This window comes from Scyliorhinus torazame, chromosome 17, assembly GCF_047496885.1.
Source record: "Scyliorhinus torazame isolate Kashiwa2021f chromosome 17, sScyTor2.1, whole genome shotgun sequence".
In the NCBI taxonomy this organism is placed as follows: Eukaryota; Metazoa; Chordata; class Chondrichthyes; order Carcharhiniformes; family Scyliorhinidae; genus Scyliorhinus; species Scyliorhinus torazame.
Genome location: NC_092723.1, coordinates 171825073 through 171845560, shown reverse-complemented (window position 1 = coordinate 171845560; position 20488 = coordinate 171825073). Strand labels below are relative to the sequence as shown.

At 48.0% G+C, this 20488-nt stretch overlaps 1 long non-coding RNA gene across 1 annotated transcript in view; it reads right to left on the bottom strand.

Annotated features, from left to right (window-relative positions):
• The window catches only part of LOC140394412 (uncharacterized), a 142317-nt gene extending 125982 nt beyond the window's left edge, over positions 1 to 16335 (bottom strand). The window contains exon 1 of the long non-coding RNA XR_011935875.1: positions 16213 to 16335. This is a non-coding gene — a long non-coding RNA (uncharacterized lncRNA). The remainder of the gene's footprint in view (positions 1 to 16212) is intronic.
• Between the last annotated feature and the right edge of the window lie 4153 nt (positions 16336 to 20488).

Sequence of the window (20488 nt, the reverse complement as noted above, 5' to 3'; positions counted from 1 at the left end):
GCTGACAGTTGAGCCGCTGGCCGGAGGACTTCTGCCAGGGCCAGAAGGACTAGCGGGGCGTGACCAGGAGGTGTGCTCTGAGGTCGGGTGGACGGGCACGGAACACCATTGCCACAGCCGGAAAGGCAGCTCTGCAACTGTGCATGCCGCCGACTGCCCACTGTGGACTTAGTGCCATGGGTCGTATGGGTGTCCCTCCAGGGCAACCCCCACCCCTCCCAATGCCCTCTGGCCCCAGCCGATGCATCAACGGGATGGACGCGTTCCAGCGCAACCAATACCATTTTGTTGGCTGGGGTGAGTGTGTGTGTGTGGGGAGTGTAATGTGTATGCGGGTCTGCAGCCTGTCAGCCTCCCGAGTGTCAATCACGGCCCTGGCGAATCCGGCACCGTTTTGCCATTGGAATTGGTTGTGTTCCACGTGGCGCCGGTGCCAGCCCCTCAAAGGTCACTGAAAAGGTCCAGGTGCAGCGCCAGGTTTGCTGTCATAGCTGTCCACGAATCCTGCCCCGGCATCAACATTAAGGGCGGGATTAGTCTCAGAAACGGAGAATCCTGCCCCATCAATTTAAGTTAAACTCCAGAGACTTGAGGCTGCATTTTATGTGCCTCCCACTGATGTGTGTTTTGGCAGAGGGTAGAGGGCACATAAAATAGGGCAGGTGACCACCCCACCACCTTTCCATCCACCCCCAAGCTCAACCCCGCAATATGATGGGTGTGTCCGCCAAGACCCGCAGCCCACTCACCATATTCAAATAAATATTCAAGGAGCAATTTTTAAAAACCTTTTCAAAAGGTGGGGAGGATGGTGGTGCCATCTTTGGGGACTGCCGTTTGCAGATTGGGGTTCCCCCGCTCTGCCTGCGACAGAACCCTCGCCCTTTCTTCCTAATCGGCTGCAGTGTTAAACTCACCACTCCCACTTTCCCTAACCAGCCCGAACCCTCCCTGCTCGAGACCCGAGGCTCAACTCTCTTTGGGATACATAGCGCCTCCTTCTCCTTACTGGCTGCAGCCCCAGCAGTGCCTACTAATGCACTCTTGGCACTGCCGGGATTGGTGGTGCTGCCAGCCAGTCGGGTGATCTGGTAGCTTACGAGGGCAGGACGTCCTCCCGAGTGAGGGGGGGCGGAAGCCCCACTGGCAGCCTATTCGCCCACCCCCAGCACATGATGGCTTGTGGGGCAGGATGGCATTGAGCAGGTCGGCCCCATGCCACATTTATTCCTGGTTTCGGGGAGGGCAGCAACCTGTTCACCCAAGCCCCTCCCTCCAGGATCCAGCCCGTCCCAAACCAGACGCAATTCCACAGTATGGTGGACAGGGCCTCGGACCAGGGGCGTGCTTACTTAATTGTCGCTTAAGGACCTTTACCTGCCCAGCCTCAATTTTTAGATTGTTTGGCGTCGATTGGATCAAGGTGCCAAATAGAGAACGTGAATAATCGTGATCTAAAGTAAGAAGCGGATGGCAGGGGGGCTTAATCGGAAGGCAGTCTCAGATTTAGGGCAGCTTCCCCTCAGGGGCCTGTGAGCCATGTCCCTCCCTCCTTCCCTCCCACCGGCCTACCCACTGACACCAAGATCGTCCCCCTCTGCTACGCCCGCCCCCAGGCATCCCCTCATAGAATAGAATCCCTACAATATTGAAGGAGGCCATTTGGCCCATCGAGTCTGCCCCAACCCTCTTGAAAGAGCACTCTACAAAGGCCCATTCCCCCACCCTATCCCCGTAAACCCCAACCAATATTTGGACACTAAGGGGCAGTTTAGTCTGGCCAACCCACCTAACCTACATATCTTTGGAATGTAGGAGGGGACCGGAGCACCGGGAGGAAACCCATACAGACACGGGGAGAACGTGCAAACGCCACAGAGACAGTCACCCAAGGGCGGAATTGAACCCAGATCACTGGCGTTGTGATGCAGCAGTGCTAACGACCCCTACACTCCCACCGTTGTTCTTGGCTGAATGTCTGGTTCGTGATGTGGAGCGATGCCAACAGCGTGAGTTCAATTCCCATACCAGCTGAGGTTATCAATGAAGGCCCACCTTCTCAACTTTGCCCGAGGTGTGGTGACTCTCAGGTTAAATCATCACCAGTCAGCTCTCTCTCCCTGAAAAGGGGAGGGCAGCCTATGGTCCTCTGAGACTATGGCGACTTCATAAAACGAGCAGCCACAAAGTCATCAGTATTTCGACACAGATCATTGCCAACGCATATCTGAATAACTTTCCCGTTCATTTAAACATAGGGCCCCAGACTCCACTCAACAAGAAGTGGGGGAATTTCTGCATTCCCTGGAAAAAACATTTTTTTAAAAATAAATTTAGAGTACCCAATTCATTTTCTCCAATTAAGGGGCAATTTAGCGTGGCCAATCCACCTACTCTGCACATCTTTGTGTTGTGGGGGCGAAACTCACGCAAACACGGGGAGAATGTGCAAACTCCACACGGACAGCGACCCAGAGCTGGGATCGAACCTGGGACCTCGGCACCGTGAGACTGCAGTGCTAACCACTGCGCCGCCGTGCTGCCCATTCCCTGGAAATTAAAGATCATTGATGAAGTCACAGGAACATTCAGCTTTGAAGTATCTGAAAATCCGGTTTAGCGAGCGTATCATTAATTACAAGGGGAAAACAGAGATTCTGTTGCTTTTCATTAAAAGTGAATGGAATGTCACCCTCATTGTCTCTATGGAGACTAGTCCTGAGTAATACATTCCTTGAAAACAAATCAAATTTGAACGCACGCATGGCAGATGCCTGAAGCCGGCAGTGAGACAGATGCAACACACATGTCAGCTGCATAATCATTCAACATAAAACCGCTGTTTCATATTTGATGTCCCCTTTTACAGAACAAAACCTTCTTCGACCAGGCCTTTGAGGGCCACATGGAATGTGAATCGAAAGCTCTGTACATCTGCTCAGAAGGAAGAGCAGAAAAATCTCCACTCAAGGAAAATTATCCGGGCATGTGTGGGGTGGGGGGGGGGGGGGGGGTGGGGGTAAAGATTTCTTCCTGGAAAAGAACATATGATAAGGAATTTGTCCCAGAGAGGGAAGTGTGGTTATAAAAAGGAGGAACACTTTTACTAGCGAAGCGTTTTCTTGTATAAACATTCAACAGTGGAGAAGTCAGCCTTGTAAAGGAAGGAATTAACACTCTCCTAGCTTTTAAAGGCCAAATAAACTCTTCTTACATTTCAGGGGGCAAAATATTCATGCGTACAAATAATGGAGCCACATCCTTCAATTTTTTTTTTAAGTGTTTCAGGTCACCATTGGTGAAGGGCAGAGATATTCGGATTCTGTCTACTTTAACCTTGGTTTTAGTCGGCATGAATTGATGGCAAAACGCAATAATCTTTTAGGACTGAATGCAGGCTATCAGCAATAGAATTCCAATGTGATAAAGAACTTGCAATTTGTGTCGAAGGTTTAAAGACAGAAATGGAACCCGTACAAAACACAGCCACGTTCTCTGCTGAGTTCAATATTGATTGTAAAACAAGCACTTGAAGGAAACAGTCCCAATTGCAAAGGCTATCTGTAGTAATCCATGAGACACGAAGATTAAGGTTAAACCAAGTTTATTTTGAACTCAGAAGTATAGCCACACCCATGGCGTACAACACTAGTGTCCCAGCGAGGAACTAACACGAGCTCTCCGTCTGTGTCTGCGACGGTATTTAAAAGGCTCGATAACGAGTCCCAGCTGGTAGGGCCTCAGCCCGTTACCATGGGAACCCGTACACAACGAGCCACACAGGGAGATCAATGAGCGATTCCTCGTGATCCTAATGAGGGTTATGACACTATCCCATCATCTCTAAGATGCAATTGCCATGTCCATCTCTGGATTCTTCTGGTTCACTTTCAGACATGGTGTGAAGAACAGACAGAAACACAGCCCTTCAATCAGTCAGCTGACTTCAAGCTGTGGCTCAGTGAAGTTCACCCTCACCTTTGAGTCACAGTTTAAGTCTGTCTTGAGCAGAAACATTGATTTTTTTAAAAATATATATTTTATTGAAATCTTTTTCCCTGAGCAACATTTTTCCCGCGAGCAGAAACATTGATTGAGGCTAATACTCCAAGGGAGTACTGGACTGTTTTTTGGATAGGACATTAAAGTCCCATCCCTCTCCAGTCGGCAGGAAAGATTGGATGGCACTATTTTGAAGAGTTCAGGAGTTAAGTGTCCCTTATTCCTTAATCAACATCGCAAAAGGAGATTATCTGATTATTTCTTTTTTTTATTCATTAATGCGGTGTGGACGTTGCTGGCTAGGCTAGCATTTGCTGCCCATCCCTAATTGCCCTTGAGCAAGGGGGGTTAGGAGCTGCCTTCTTGAACCGCTGCAGTCCAGGATGTGTAGGTACACCCACAGTGCTGTTAGAGAGGGAGTTCCAGAACTTTGACCCCGTGACAGTGAAGGAAAGGCCGATATATTTCCCAGCCAGTGTGGTGAGTGACTTGGAGGGGAATTTCCAGGTGGTGGGGTTCCCAGGTTTCTGCTGTCCCTTGTTCTTCCAGATGGAGGTGGCTGTGGGTTTGAAAGGTTCTGTCTAAGGAGTCTTGGTGAGTTCCTGCATTGCATCTTGTAGATGGTGCACACGGCTGCCACTGTGCAGTGGTGGAGGGAGTGAATGTTTGTGGAAGGCGTGCCAATCAAGCGGGCTGCTTTGTCCTGGATGGTGTTGAGCTTCTTGAGTGTTGTTGGAGCTGCACTCATCCAGGCAAGTGGAGAGTATTCCATCACAATCCTGATTTGTGCCTTGTAGCTGGTGGACAGGATGTGGGGAGTCAGGGGGTGAGTTGCTCGCCGCAGGATTCCCAGCCTCATTACCTGGCACTTATGGGATATGAATTTTGCTTGCCCCTTCTCAGCCAAAGCCTCGGTAGCACGGTAGCACAGTGGTTAGCACAGTTGCTTCACAGATCCAGGGTCCCAGGTTCAATTCCCTGCTGGGTCACTGTCTGTGCAGAGTCTGCACGTTCTCCCCGTGTGTGCGTGGGTTTCCTCCGGGTGCTCCGGTTTCCTCCCACAGTCCAAAGATGTGCAGGTTAGGTGGATTGGACATGATAAATTGCCCTTAGTGTCCAAATAGGTGAGTTGGGGTTACTGGATTACGGGGATAGGGTGGAGGCATGAATTTAGGAGGGTGCTCTTTCTAAGAGCTGGTGCAGACTCAATGGGCCAAACGGCCTCCTTCTGCTACTGTAAATTCTACGATATTGTCCAGGTCATGCCACATTTAGATTGGACTACTGTTATTATCCCGAAGTTCTTTGTGCAAGCTTGCTGCACGTAAATTTTCTGCTGTGTTTCCTACATTACAACAGTGACTGGACTTCAAACGTGTTTCATTGGCTGTAAAGCACTTTGTTTGTCCTGTGGAAATGAAAGATGCTATATAAATGCAAGTCGACCCTGTGGCTCGAGACTCTACAAAGGGTTTTATTGATGTAAGGCAAAGGCAGCAAAGTAACACGATATAATACGCTAGCATTTGGCTCCAGGGTCCACACTGCCCAAGGTTCTGTTCCCAGGGCCCCATGCAAACCCCCTATTGGCTCCCACACGATTGGCCCCGAGCCGGTCACATGGTCTATGGTGTCTGCCCCTTTAAAGGGCTCATGCTACCACATCCCCACCCTAAAGTCCCTTACTACAAATATCGCCCTCAAAAAAACTACATGCAAAAGTTACAAATGTTATAAGAGACAACAGGGCAAGATAGTCCATCAAAACATTAATCGGTCTGGATCGCATTTGTGAAGGTCTGAATGACCCTCTCAGCCACACCGTTAGACACTGGGAGGTATGGGGTTGTCCTCCTGTGTTGTATTCCAGTTCCTCGTACAAAAGCTTGGAAATCATCACCAGTATAAGAGGTGACATTGTCTTAAATGATTGATTCAGGTAGACCGTGGATGGCGAACACTAGGTGCAAGACATCCACCGTGGCCTCCGAGGTAGTGGTTCCCATCTCTTGCCACCTAGAATGGGTATCCACCAGGATTAAAACCATCTTGCCCATAAAAAGACCCACATAGTTAATGGTGACCTGGGTCTACGGGCGACCCCACCGTTCCTAAGGGTGAATCATGGCGGGCCGTGGCAAGGACTGCTGCATTTGGCATGGGTGGCACTGTTGCATCAATTCCTCAATGGCTTTATCTATGCCTGGCCACCGGACTTAGCTGCGTGCCAGCCAAAGGCGGACTTGCAATGAAACAAACATTGCTGCAGGGCGGAGCTGCAGCCAATGGGGGGGGCCCCATACTGAGAGGTGACTGTAGTGTTGGAGCACCAATCAGAGCCTGGTATCTCTGAATTTGTTGATAGGCAGGCTCACAGCCAATAGTGAACAACATTGTGCTCTGATTGGTGGACTCCCCTTTAGAGTGGGAAAACCGTTGGCCAGATGTTGAGAGGTGGTGGAGACTTAGAGCACTTCAGGTGGGTTTCTCCTGAATTGAAGTGAAGCTTCTGAATTTTTCATTCAATGAATCTACAGCCATGTTTCTGACATTTGGCCCAGCGGGCAGCCTGAGGCACAAGTGAGGTCGCCAAACGAACATCGGGGCGTGAAGCTGCAAAGCCATCAGCGTGGTGAGGTGGAGGCGCTGGCCAACGCTCATTGAGGGGAGCCCAGCAACCAGAGCGAGAGGTGAGTAGTCAGGTAGTGTGAAGGCCAGGCAAGCGCCATCATGGTTTTTGGGAAGTAGCGGGGTCACATGATCAGAGCCAACGGCCAGGGTTGAAAGTGAGAGGGCTGAACAGTAACCAGACCAGCGAAGGCGAGAGAGCGTAGGCCAAGGCAGATAGCCAGGAGCAGCCAGGCAATCACCCAGGGGCACAGACAGTTGTTGAGGTTTGGCCATGTGAGCAAGAGATGTGAGCAGTCAGGAGGTGCGAGGACCAAGCCGGCGCCAGCGTTATGGTTTTCGGGGAGCAGTGGGATGACTCAACCAGAGGCCAGGGCTGAGAGTGAGAGGCTGGGCAGCCACTGGACCGGAGAGGGCGAGAGCAGAGGTCAGATCAAAGAGCCAGCAGCACGACCAGGCAGCCAGTGAGCCACCATTAGTGTACCTGTCAGCTTAGATCACCGACGGGGATCAGCTGCAGAGGCGACTCGACCCCTAGGGGCATGACGTAGGGGCCTCGCAAAGAGGGAGAGCGCGGGGCCCCAATGGTGAAAGCCCACCTGTGGTCCCAGCATCCTCATCTTTGCCCGCCCTGGGTGGATGCTGTGTAGATCTTTCCCCCTGGCATGGGCATAACGACTACTTGTGATCCCCACAAAATCGGTGCTCAGAACCATTCCCCATTTTGTGGAATAAAACTGTCCCTGTGCTGTAAGGGGACACATCACAGGTCAGCATGATTTTCCTGGATTGATATACACTAAGAGGTTCGAGGACTCGGAAAGCTTCCTCTTGAGGCTCCCTCCATTGACACCACTGATTCTTCTTCAGTAGTTGGTGTAATGGTGCCAATGTTATGGCTAAATTTTAAATTAACCTTCCACAATAGTTTACCATACCGAGGAAGGATTTGAGCTCACTGACATTTTTGAGTGCAAGGCGGTGTCTCTCGTCCTTGATCTTTTCTCACAGGGGACGCAACCCTGTGGTATCAACAAGAAACCCCAGGTACGTCACGTCTGAGGCCTGTAAAGTTCATTTTCGTGTCGGAGGTGGACCCCCGCGCCCAAAAATCTCTTCCATACTGGGTGACCATGTGTTCTTCTGGGGTACTGCTGGTGATGACCCTGTCGTCAAGGTAGACCATCACCTTGGGAATTCCCTGGAGAAGATTTTCAGCTTACGCTGGAAAGTAAGGTAGGCTGAAACAATGCCAAATGGTAGTCTAGTATATTGAAAGAGGCCTTTGTGTGTATTTATTGTAGCAAAACTCTTTAGACCCTTCATCCAATTCTAGTTGCAGGTAAGCATGACTAAGGTCCAATTTTGAATAGGTAAGGGCCCACCGCCAGCTTGATATAGAGGTCCTCGATTCAGGGAATCAGATACTGATCAAATTGGGCAACCTGATTAATAGTTAGTTTATAATCTGCACAAATTCTTATCGAACGATCTGGTTTAAGGACAGGGACTATTGATGCTGCCCACACTGAAAACTGAACTGGCTTGAACTCTTCCGTCTCTTTAGCTCTGCTTCACCCTCCTGATGCAATGCGTTTGGCACTCCTCTGGCTCTGAAGAGCTTGGCCGTTGAATCCGTACTGACATAGATATTGGCTTTGACGCCTTTAATCCGACCCAATTCCTTGTGAAACATGTCTTCATGCTTCCTTCGGGCATCTTGGAAGACAACGCCGGGGCTGGTTTAGCACAGGGCTAAATCGCTGGCTTTTAAAGCAGACCAAGGCAGGCCAGCAGCACGGTACAATTCCCGTACCAGCCTCCCCGAACAGGCGGCGGAATGTGGTGACTAGGGGCTTTTCACAGTAACTTCATTTGAAGCCTACTTGTGACAATAAGCGATTTTCATTTCATTTCATTGGACATTTTGATGATTTCCAGCCAATTGAGCTGAATCTTCTGTAACCAGTCTCTTCTCATCAGGCTGGGCCTGTGTCCGTCAACGAGAACCAAAGGCAGATTGGCCTCCTGGCCTTTGTACACCACTGGTGTGTTGGTAGTTCCAAGAATAATCAGAGCTAGGCTGTATTTTTCTTCAAGGTTAAAGACTGAGTTCCTGCATGAAGATATTGGAAAGTCTGATCCGCCCACTATAGTCATCAAAGCCCTGGTGTCAACTTCCACTTTAAGGAGCCTTCAGTTTACCTCAAAACAATTTCAATCGGGGATGGTGAATTCAATTGGACTGCATTCAACCGATACATTGCATGGCTTTTTCAGAGCCCTTCATCACTATGTTCAATTGTGCTGTGGACTGCTACTGCTAATGATGATTTTTTGCATTGGCGCGGTTTGCCTCGTGCGGCAACATGCTTTAATATGCCCCCTTCAGTAGCATTGGAAATGCACAAAATCCCAAACACAACGTGTCTCCTGAGGATGGTCTCCCCCACAACAAAATCAGTCCACTTCAGACTTAGGTTGGCGTCCCGTCTTTTTCCCGGTCCGGTCCCGAGGACCGTGTCTGGTTTTCCGCTCTGCCTGTTGATCCTGCTGTGCGCCTTGCAGCAGACCGTCCCATACTTGGTCAACCTTCCCGTCAGCCACCGTTTGGAGCTCAGTTGAGCCTTTTGCAGCGCACTCCATCACCTGACCTCCCACGATCGCTTTTTCCAATGTTATAGTGGTTTCAGCCAGGAACCTCTTCTGGATATTAAGGTTACGGGTCCCACAAACCAGTCGATCGCACAACACATCACTAAGTGCGGTCCTGAACTCGTAGTGCTCAGCAAGCTGGCAAAGTCTGGCTATGAAGGCTGAGACAGACTCTTCATGGTCCCTCACTGCAGAGTTAATCTTATAACATTAGCGGATAATCGAGAGCCTTGGGTTGAAATGTTCTTTGACTAATTTCACTATCTGGTCTAAGGTCTTGGAGTCGGGTACATCCGGGGATGTGATATTCCGAATTAAATGATACTTTTGGGGCCTGCAAGCTGTCAGAAATTTTGCTTGTCCTCACCTGTGATCTCATTTGTAATGAAAAAATAGCGGAGCTATTCTCAATGTACTGACTCCAATCCTTAGCCATTTGGTCAAATAGATCATAGATCATAGAATTTACAGTGCAGAAGGAGGCCATTCAGCCCATCGAGTCTGCACCGGCCCTTGGAAAGAGCACCCTACTTAAGCCCCATGCTTCCACCCTATCCCCTTTATCCCCGTAACCCAGCAACCCCACCTATTCTTTTTGGACACTAAATGCAATTTACAATGGCCAATCCACCTAACCTGCACATCTTTGGACTGTGGGAGGAAACCGGAGCACCCGGAGGAAGCCCACGCACACACGGGGAGAAAGTGCAGACTCCGCACAGACAGTGACCCAAGCCGGGAATCGAACCTGGGACCCGGGAGCTGTGAAACAACTGTGCTAACCACCGTGCTACCGTGCTGCCCTTGGGTCTAGTTAACTAAAGATAGGCATTCTCACTCACAGTTTAAATGATTCTGGACTCTTAATGGAGCTTCTCTGCTTTCTAAACTGTTCTTTCCTTTCCCCTCTCAATCCATGACGTCTGTCTGCCGAGATCTAAAAGTTTTACCTCATCGCCAATGTAGTGGCTCAAGTCATACCCTGGAGGCTTCAGTATTTCGCAAAGGGGTTTGTTGATGAAAGGCAGAGGTAGGTCAGTAACAGGCACAGAACACAATATAACAGGTCTTAACACTTCGGCTCCGGGCTCCACATTGCCCAGGGTCCTGCTCCCAGGGCCCCGCACAAACTCCCTATTGGCCAGGGTTCGCACGCTCATGCGTGATTGGCCCCTAGCCGGTCACATGGTCCATGGAACCCAACTGCTTAAAGGGGCTGCGCTATTACAGATCCTTTTTATTTTTATTTTTTTAAAATAAACTTAGAGGGCGAGATTCTCCGACCCCCCGCCGGGTAGGAGAATCGCCGGGGCCTGGCGTGAATCCCGCCCCCGCCGGTTGCCGCATTCTCCACCACCGGATATTCGGCAGGGGCGGGAATCGCGCCGCGCCAGTTGGCGGGCCACCCCCTGCGATTCTCCGGCCCGGACGGGCCGAAGTCCCGCCGCTAAAATGCCTGTCCTGCCGGTGTAGATGTAACCACCTCTCTTACCGGCGGGACAAGGCGGCGCGGGCGGGCTCCGGGGTCCTGGCCCGCAGGCGGGCCTGTGCCATGGGGGCACTCTTTCCCTTCCGCCTTCACCACGGTCTCCACCATGGCGGAGGCGGAAGAGACTCCCTCCACAGCGCATGCGCGGGGATGCCGTGAGCGGCCACTAACGCTCCCGCGCATGCGCCGCCCGGAGATGTCATTTCCGCGCCAGCTGGCGGGGCACCAAAGGCCTTTTCCACCAGCTGGCGGGGCGGAAATCAGTCCGGCGCCGGCCTAGCCCCTCAGGGTTGGGGCTCGGCCCCCAAAGATGCGGAGCATTCCGCACCTTTGGGGTGGCGCGATGCCCGACTGATTTGCGCCGTTTTGGGCGCCAGTCGGCGGACATCGCGCCGTTTCCGGAGAATTTCGCCCAGTGTGTCCAATTATTTTTTTCCAATCAAGGGGCGATTTAGCACAGCCAATCTTTAACGAGCAAGGAGAATGCTGGCAAAACCAGTCTTCAGCTGAACATTGTCAATTATCTCAGCAGTGGCTTGTACCATGTTCAAGCGGTAATTTCTCAGAGTAAACATTGCCTAGTCTATTGGTTCCATTGTTCTGCTTGCCAGAAATATACATGTTTGGACTAAACACATCTTTTTGAGCCAAATATGTCATGCTGAGACAGCAGAGGTGTGGAAACAACACCTCGACAGAACGTACGAAGTGAAAGTGCACAATCCAGATAAGGTTGTTTGAGGAGGGTGCAATTTGCATTGAAGAATGCAGAACACAAAAATCTACCCTCAGTAAAACGCCTTGACAAGTTGGACAATATAATTTGTGATGTGGAGATGCCGGCGTTGGACTGGGGTGGGCACAGTAAAGAAGTCTTACAACACCAGGTTAAAGTCCAACAGGTTTGTTTCAAATGCTAGCTTTCGGAGCGCTGCTCTACACTCACCTGAGGAAGGAGCAGTGCTCCGAAAGCTAGTGTTTGAAACAAACCTGTTGGACTTTAACCTGGTGTTGTAAGACTTCTTAATATAATTTGTACCAAACATTAACCTGACTCGGGTCCTGATAATTTATTAAATTTATAAAGGGCATCATTGGCAAACACACATCTGATTCATTCTTCATCACCACCTCAACCACTTGATCTGCTGATGTGCCAAAAAGATGTCATTTTCTCTCTAATTTCTACATATTGTCCAAGACTGGTGGTGATAAATACAAACCTGTCAGTAAGGAATTCCAGAGAAACCTCTTTACCTAGCAAGCCGTGAGAATGTGGCACTTGCTACCACATGGAGTGGTGAAGGTGAATAACGTTGATGTATTTTAAGGCAGGAAAAACAAGTACATAAAAGGGAAAGGATGATATGCTGATAGGCTGACGTAATGTATAGTGGAAAGAGGTTCATATGGAGCATAAACTTTGGCACAGTTCCTTTGCTGTAAATGAAATGTAATACCAATATTTCCCTACGATGGCCTTGACATTCCTGGGACCCAGCTCTGCATGTAAGTGCAATAGAGCATAGTTGCTGCCAGCCCTTTTTGAAAATTCAAGACTTAACCTCCAGGGACAGGCTCTCTTGCCATATAGAATTAATTCCTCTGCTGAAACTAGGGCAGCACGGTAGCACAGGTGGCTAGCACTTTGGCTTCACGGCGCCAGGGTTCCAGGTTCGATTCCCCGCTGGGTCACTGTCTGTGCAGAGTCTGCACGTTCTCCCGTGTCTGCGTGGGTTTCCTCCGGGTGCTCCGGTTTCCTCCCACAGTCCAAAAATGTTCAGGTTAGGTGGATTGGCCATGCTAAATTGCCCTTGGTGTCCAAAAAAGGTTAGGAGGGGTTATTGGGTTAAGGGGATAGGGTGGAAGTGAGGGATTAAGTGGGTCGGTGCAGACTCGATGGGCCGAATGGCCTCCTTCTGCACTGTATGTTCTATGTTTGATACGAGTCTGCAAACAGCCTCACCATTGATTCACACTTGGCATGGAAGGGCCTTGCAAGGGCATAAGGGATGGAGGCCTGATAAATGCTCACCTCCCAAACCCAGAACCACCTAGCATACCTCCATATCTACCTCGGCCAAAACCATCAGTTAATAGTCCAGTGAAAATGAAGTAGGACCTTCAACAGAGCCCAATATTCTTGACACCCCTCCGAGGCAGGCCCTACTGTAATTTGTTCAACCAGGCGGAGGAGGGTCATGGTATATGGCATTGGTTGGGTTACTCTGCGAAGAATTCGCCTTGGGCAGACACAGGAGTCAAGTGGTTGTGCATCCATAGGGAAGGAAAGGGAGAAGTAGCTCGGGGCATTTGAAGATTTGTAACTCTGGAAGATGTAAAGTCAGAGTGGCGGTTTAGTTTGCCTGAGCTAGGCAGTTTGCAGCAACAGATGATGGTAGGCAACACACCCCCTTGACCTGTTTCAAAGCTGCTGGACAAGTAGGTTGCTACCACACGAGAACCTATGAGGAATTGTGGGTACAGATAGCTATCCTAATTTCTGGCAGATGGTGTATTAGTGGCAAATGGTTACTCTCATAGAATCACACCCATTCCTTTTCACACCTTGTCTAATTGCGATTCACCTGTAATTAACCTTACAGAGATTTCAATGCATGAATGGATTAATCTCATGCCTTTAGCCGTTAAATAATTCTCACGTTGCTTTCATCTTCTCCTGTGCTCTGCAATACCCCCACCTCTATCTTTCCTTTTTATCACTCAACTTCTACTTGTATTGTCCGAGGTGCCATCTTTCAGATAAGACAACAAACCAAGGCCCATACTGTGGTATCAGGTGGTTGTCAAAGTTCCCATGGCATTATTTGAAGAAGACCTGGGGAGTGCTCCCCGGCGTCCTGGCCAACATTCATCCTTCAACCAGTATCATAAAATAAAATGACTATCTAGTCATTATCTGATTGCTGTGTGTGGGAGCTGGCTATGGGCAATTTGACTGTCACATTTTCGACATTACAACAGTGGCAACACTTCAAAGTGCCGAGCGCTTCAGGGCATCTTGGAGTTTGTGGAAGGCACTCTATAAATGCAAGTCTGTCTTTGCCTTACTTACTTTTTGATTGGTTCAGTTGTCTCGTATCTTGGTTCAGTTGTCTCGTATCTTGGTTTAGTTGTCTCGTTTCTTGGTTTAGTTGACTCGTATCATGGGCAGCATGGTAGCACAAGTGGTTAGCACTGCGGCTTCACAACGCCAGGGTCGATTCCCTGCTGGGTCACTGTCTGTGCGGTGTCTGCACATTCTCCCCATGTCTGCGTGGGTTTCCTCCGGGTGCTCCGGTTTCCTCCCATAGCCCAAAGACGTGCAAGTTAGGTGGATTGGCCATGATAAATTGCCCTTCGTGACTAAAAAGTTTAGGAGGGGTTATTGGGTTATGGGGATCGGGTGGAACAAAGAACAAACAAAGAAAAGTACAGCACAGGAACAGGCCCTTCGGCCCTCCAAGCCTGCGCCGACCATGCTGCAAGTCTAAACTAAAATCTTCTACACTTCTGGGGGCCGTATCCCTCTATTCCCAGTTTCACATGTTCTTAATTAAACCCCCCCCCCCGGAAAGCTGTCTCGGATTTGAGGGCTTAAGTGGGTCGGTGTAGACCCGATGGGCCGAATAGCCTCCTTCTGCACTGTATATTCTATGGTCTATATGTATCAAGGATGACTTGGTCATCAGAGCTTCCTCCGGGCTTTGAGGGCTTATGCTGGTTATTGATAAGTCTAGGACTTCAAAATGAGCCACTTCGAGCGCACTGACCAATTACCCCAAGTCGGGAGCAAGAGTTCTCAGGCAAATTGAACAGAGATCGACTGTAACATTTTACATCCTGGCTCTTAACATTCAAAACTGAAAGGGAGATCCTCATCTTAGCAACCAGCTGAAATTGAACACTCAAAGAGTTAAGGCCTGTGAGAAGTCCAGGCTGAATCATTCCTGTATTGTATTAAGTGTTGCAAAAGAAACATGAGGCTCAAGGGGTTGTTCGTTTAGCAGTGGTGATATTAGGATCATACTTCAGTAACTGGGTTCTACTTAAATAAAAGGAAATTGTAGAAATAAGGACATGAAAGATCCTTTTGGTAGCCGGCAACATTTTTAAGAATAATAAAAAGAAGGAATGAATTAAATCTTAAACTAAGTAAATACACACGCTTATTATTGTTGGCAAATAGTGGGTAGGCTGATATGGACTGAGTGAGGAGAGCCCATAGAATAAAGCCCAGTAACAGATCCATAAAAACATCAGCAGGAAGTTTACGCAACGCGTGCACTCAAAAGTAATTTCAGAAACTTCGGGAAAAAGTCAAAGGATGACTTTGACAATCCCTTGTTGCTGTTGTGGTGGTGACTGATAGCGATGGTTGAATCTTTCAAACAATATCAACCGACCTGACCAACATTAAATGCGGTCAAGGACTAAAACCTTTAGCTTTCCAAAAAAAAAAAGGGGAGGGGGAGAGAGGGGGGTGGTTTAATTAAGAACAGCACCAGGATCAAAGCGATGACCTTTAGAACCACCAGGCGATGGGGCACAGCTGAACTTCCCAACTCCAGCATATCATCTGTAGGAGAAGGGGGCGAGAGAGGAGATGTGAAGAACTGAGATCGAAGAGAAGAGAGAGAAAAAGGGGGGATTCAAACCTCAGGCAGTCTTAAGAAGTGCGGCAAAGTGCCTATCAATGATTGATGAGTTTACACAGTGAAAGCTGGCAACAGAAGTACAAGGTGCAAGGAAGAATGAAGGAAAGCAAATTACAAAAATAACTACGTTAATGAAGCTTTGAAAAAACAAAAAAAGAATATTAAAAAATGAGAAACTACTGGAAACGGACAGTTCTGAAAACTCTGGATTAATGTTTCAGTATGTGGTCAGGCACAATGATTCTGATAAAGGATCTATCCCCAAAAGCTTAACCCGGCAGTTGTTCTCTATTAAATGCTGATAGAGTTGACATGTTTGCAGTTCTGTTTCAGATTCACAGATCTTCCTGTCTAACGGAAGAGACTTACTGAGCTTAGATATGTCCAAGCGGCAAATAAGGGTGAAGGCAGCTCCACCGCCACCTTCTCAAGGGCAAGCAGGGATGTGGCCTAGCCAGCGACAGCCACACCCCAAAAGATCCACACTTCCAAAAGAGGTGTTCCCAGCGGAACTTTGCATTCAAAGGGCGAGTGCATCAGGGAATTAGAGCTAACCGGCCGTCCTCCTATACCTCCAACTCGTTTCATGTACAGCTTCCTGCTTAAGACACAGGAATTACTGAATTCATTTTGTAATTAATTGTTTTACAGCGCAGTGACTGGTATGTGGCCAGGTGTGCCAGCCAGTTTGCACCGTATTTGCAAAAAGATCATTTTCACAGTGTTGCTTAAATAAATGTTGCCCATGGCAGTGGGGAGAGAAAAAAAAACTCTACTCACCAAATGTGTTGGCCTGAGATGTCAGTGTTCATCTGAACCTTGTTATTATTTTTCAGAAAACTGAGTCTCTGGTAGTGCGGCATTCCTGCAGCCACATTCATATAACACCTTTCATGGCCTTATGGTCTATTTTGGATAATTCAAATAACCAATTAAACTAAATCAAATAAATTGAGCAACAATTTAAAGACGTAGCCCCTTAACGTAGCCTCTGAACCAAAAAGCAAATCTCAAATTAAACGTAAAACATGAAACCAAATTCATGATCTTAGAACCTCCCAAAGTGCTTTATAGCAAATAAAGCAGTCCAGGCAGTGTTGCAATGTGGAAACCGAGTTGACTTGTGCACAGTGAGCCTCAGCAATAATGTGGGCGGTGGTGGTGTAGTGGTATTGTTACTGGATTAGTAATCCAGAGACCCAAAGCAAGGCCCTGGGGACATGGGTTCAAATCCCACCACGACAGATGGTGATGGTGAAATTTAAGTTTGATAAATTTGGGATTAAAAGTCTGACAATGGCCAAGAATCAATTTGGTTGACTAATGTCCTTTAAGAAAAGAAATCTACCACCCTTACCTGAGCTGGCCTACATATATGACTCCAGATCCATAGCAATGTGATTGACTCTTAACTGCTCACTCTGCCACTCAAATCAAGGGCAATTCGGGATGGACAATCATTGCTGGCCCAACCAGCCCTTAATATTGGCTGGGTCATTGTAGCCAATGATCATACGAAAGAGGCATGATCCCGGTTAACATTTCTTCACCAATGCTATTTAAAATTCATTAATTTAGCAATTTATCTCAACACTTATTAACCTGGATTAGTGCTCCAGTCCCAGAATTTTCAAGGAAGGACAGGGAATGTAAATGATGCGAGAAACAAAGTAAGAGGTGGACAAAAATGATTCAATTTTAGTACAACATTTATTTCCTCAGAATTAGACGCCGTCAATCCAGACTGTCTGGCACGTGTCGATGTCCAGCAGTTTACCGCTGACAAGTCGCTGAAAGCTGACAGCCTGGGAGAAAATAACTGGCTTTTACATTTGAAATATCTCCATTTTGCTTTCTCTCAACTTTTACACCACTTTACTTGATAAAGGTGCACCGATGTACCACAGGTCTGTTGCAAATGACCTCAGCCAACACTTCACTGACCCTTCTAAGTGTAAAAAGGGGGTTAATGGTGGAGCCATCTGAGATGGCCACCTGCAAAGGACCATGGGAATTATGGCCAACCCAGGACTCAGACAGATACAGAGCTTCTGTGTATTTGAAACGCAGGTAGCTAGACCTGATCGAAACCCCCGCTCGTTTGCATTCTAATGGCCCGTTCCCCAGAACAATAGGACTGCACTCAAGAAACCGATACAGCCACGGAGTGATCGGCGCCACTCCCTTTACTCAGAGAGCCCAACTGCCAATGTCAATGACCGCTAAGGACCCGCCCAGCTACCAAGGCACCCGCCCCTTTATTGACCGAAATCGAAGGCAATGATCAGAGCCCTGTCGAACTATTGGGTCCAAGATCAAGGACCGCCCCAAAGAGCGTGAAATCCCAGAGGGATAAAAGGGGACACAGCCATGTGTTCTGCCTCCTTTGAATCTGGCCTGTGCCAGCCAACTGTAGCAAGAACAGCCAGCCAAGTTCAAGACCAACGATCGCTACCTGACGGATGAGCCCAGCAGAGACAGAGTCACTTCTTCAAACCAGCCACGTGAGATCAAGATAAAGGCCTTATCCATCTGCACAGTGCCAGTCGCCCTGAAGTTAAGTATAGGTTATTGTAGCTGCTAGGTGTAGTTTAACTCGTAGTAGATATTGTGTTTGCATGTTGAAGCAATATATAGAGCCTCATTATTAAAAAGGGCAACAATGGAAAAAGGGCAATCAAAAAACAAAAGTGATTTAGACACAAGCATTTTTAATAGACAAGTCTCCCTGCAAAGGTCCCCAAAAGTACGCACAGCTCACTTGCTCGACCTTTGTGTTACAAGGAAAAAATGCGGCTGCTTTCCATGGCTTATCTGTAGGTTACCAACTGAGAAACTGAAATATGGGTCTTTTACTAAAGCCCTGGAACCAAACTTTAAAGCAGCCAACCGGTCAGCACTGTCCGAAAGATGTGGGTTAAGTGTGTTGGTTTTAGTCACTGAATCGGAGGTTCGCTGCTTTAACTACTGATAATGGCAGATTCAGTTCATCAGCTAATGGCTGTGCAGCTTACATGCACTTGGGTTTTGTGCACTTGTGTGGTGCTTGCAAATCATAAATGGGGCAGATTGGTCACATGCCTTTATAATAATGTGTTCAGCTAAGAAGGGGAAACTACACCGCCAGTCACAGAGCTGGATCCTGCACTGAATTCTATCCAGATGTGCCTGACAACACTCTAGGTGGGGGCAATAGTGAGTACCTGGCACCTTCTCTCCCCCCCCCCCCCCCCCCCCCCCCCCCCCCCCCCCCCATTCCCGCCATTGTTTCAAATCAATGAGGTTTTTTTTAACAATACAAAGAAAAGTTACACCCTCAAGACTGTAAATGAACTAAAACATCAGGTGCCCGTCAGGTTTGGTCATTCCTGGCTGTCTCTGGGAGCACACCCGATGCAGTGCTACCCACTGGCTGCTTCACAGCTCCAGGGTCCTAGGTCCGATTCCCGGCTTGGGTCACTGTCTGTGTGGAGTCTGCATGTTCTCCCTGTGTCTGCGTGGGTTTCCTCCTGGTGCTCCGGTTTCCTCCCACAAGTCCGGAAAGACGTACTTGTTAAATGCGGTGTGCAAAGAAATAATCAAATTTGGTGTTTTTTCCAATGCTCTAGATCTAAAATGTTTAAGGATAATAATCAAAGGTAATGTGATGTTCTAATGACCTTTTCTCCAGTTTTGAGGAGCAAGATGAAGAAATCTCAAGCTTTGCATTGTAATTCCGTGTCACACTATTTCATCTCCATCGAAGCTGGGTTTTGGATGCTGACCCTCATTGATTGTCTCATTCCCACTTGGGTTTCCCAGTCTGGTTGGACATATTCCTGGAGCTTTCAATGCACGAGATCACACTTCCAACTGTCCCACCCCCCTCAATCCCATCATTGGTCATTGGGCATATCCATCCTCACTAGCCTTCTCACACCCATTGGAAAGTGAGTAGGCTGTCCATTACCTGATGATTCTTGGCTGTCAATCAAATAGTCCATTTTTCCCGAAGTAATAAATGTTCCAAGAAAATTTTTAAAAACACATTTCATTCAAGGCCTCTATGATTTTCCTCCACGGTTGCAGCAGTATCCAGGAAATTCATCACTAGGTCCTGGAGGGTCATAGATAATCCTGAAGGGTTGGCAGCTTTTAATTCCCACCAAAGGTAGGCAATGTGAAAGAACTTCTTCACCTCATTCTAAAGGTGAGAAAACGTGAAATGGGATGGCTGAACATTCAAGCAATAGATTTTCTCGCTGAGAGAAAAATAAATTTCAACTCAGGCAACATTAACGTTGACTCCACCAATCAGAGCCAACCAATCAGCACACTCTTCACATGAAGTATCCATTGTTATTCCCCCATTATGGTTGGAAATTTCCTGATGAGTGTAAGATAAAAAGCTTTGACAGCATGTATCTTTTTCAGCAATACTCAAGTTCTGTGCTACCAAGCGACAATTAACATGAAAATAAAAGGCAAGAAGATAATATTTACATCAAATATGAAGCACAGAAACAGGCCTTTTGGCCCAACCAGCCCATGTTGGCATTTTTGCTCCACTCAAGACTCCTCGCATCCTTCCTCATCTAAAGCTATCAGGATAACCATCTATTCACTTCTCCCAAATGTAGCTATGCAATTCCCAACTACTCCCTGTGTTTTCTTTTTAATTCATGGGATGTGGGCGTGTTGTCCATCCCCTAATTGCCCATGAACGAGTGGCTTGCTAGGCTATTCCGCATGGCACTATCCATCCTACCACCAACTGTCCAGTCCCATCAGTCACATGATGCATGTCCAACGCCATCCATTGGCAGGAGGTCATACCTGTGATTACATACATTAATAAATGGCTTTACACATTTGTACAGTTATATACAGATGTGCATATCACATTATTGACATTAGTAAACCAGATGGGTTTTCAACAACAATGGTTTCATGGTTATCATTTTAGACATTTAATTCCAGATGTTTTTAATTGAATTCAAATTTCTCCATCTGCCATGGTGGGATTTGAACCCAGGTCCCAGGAGCATTGCCCTAGATCCCTGTATTTACTAGCCCA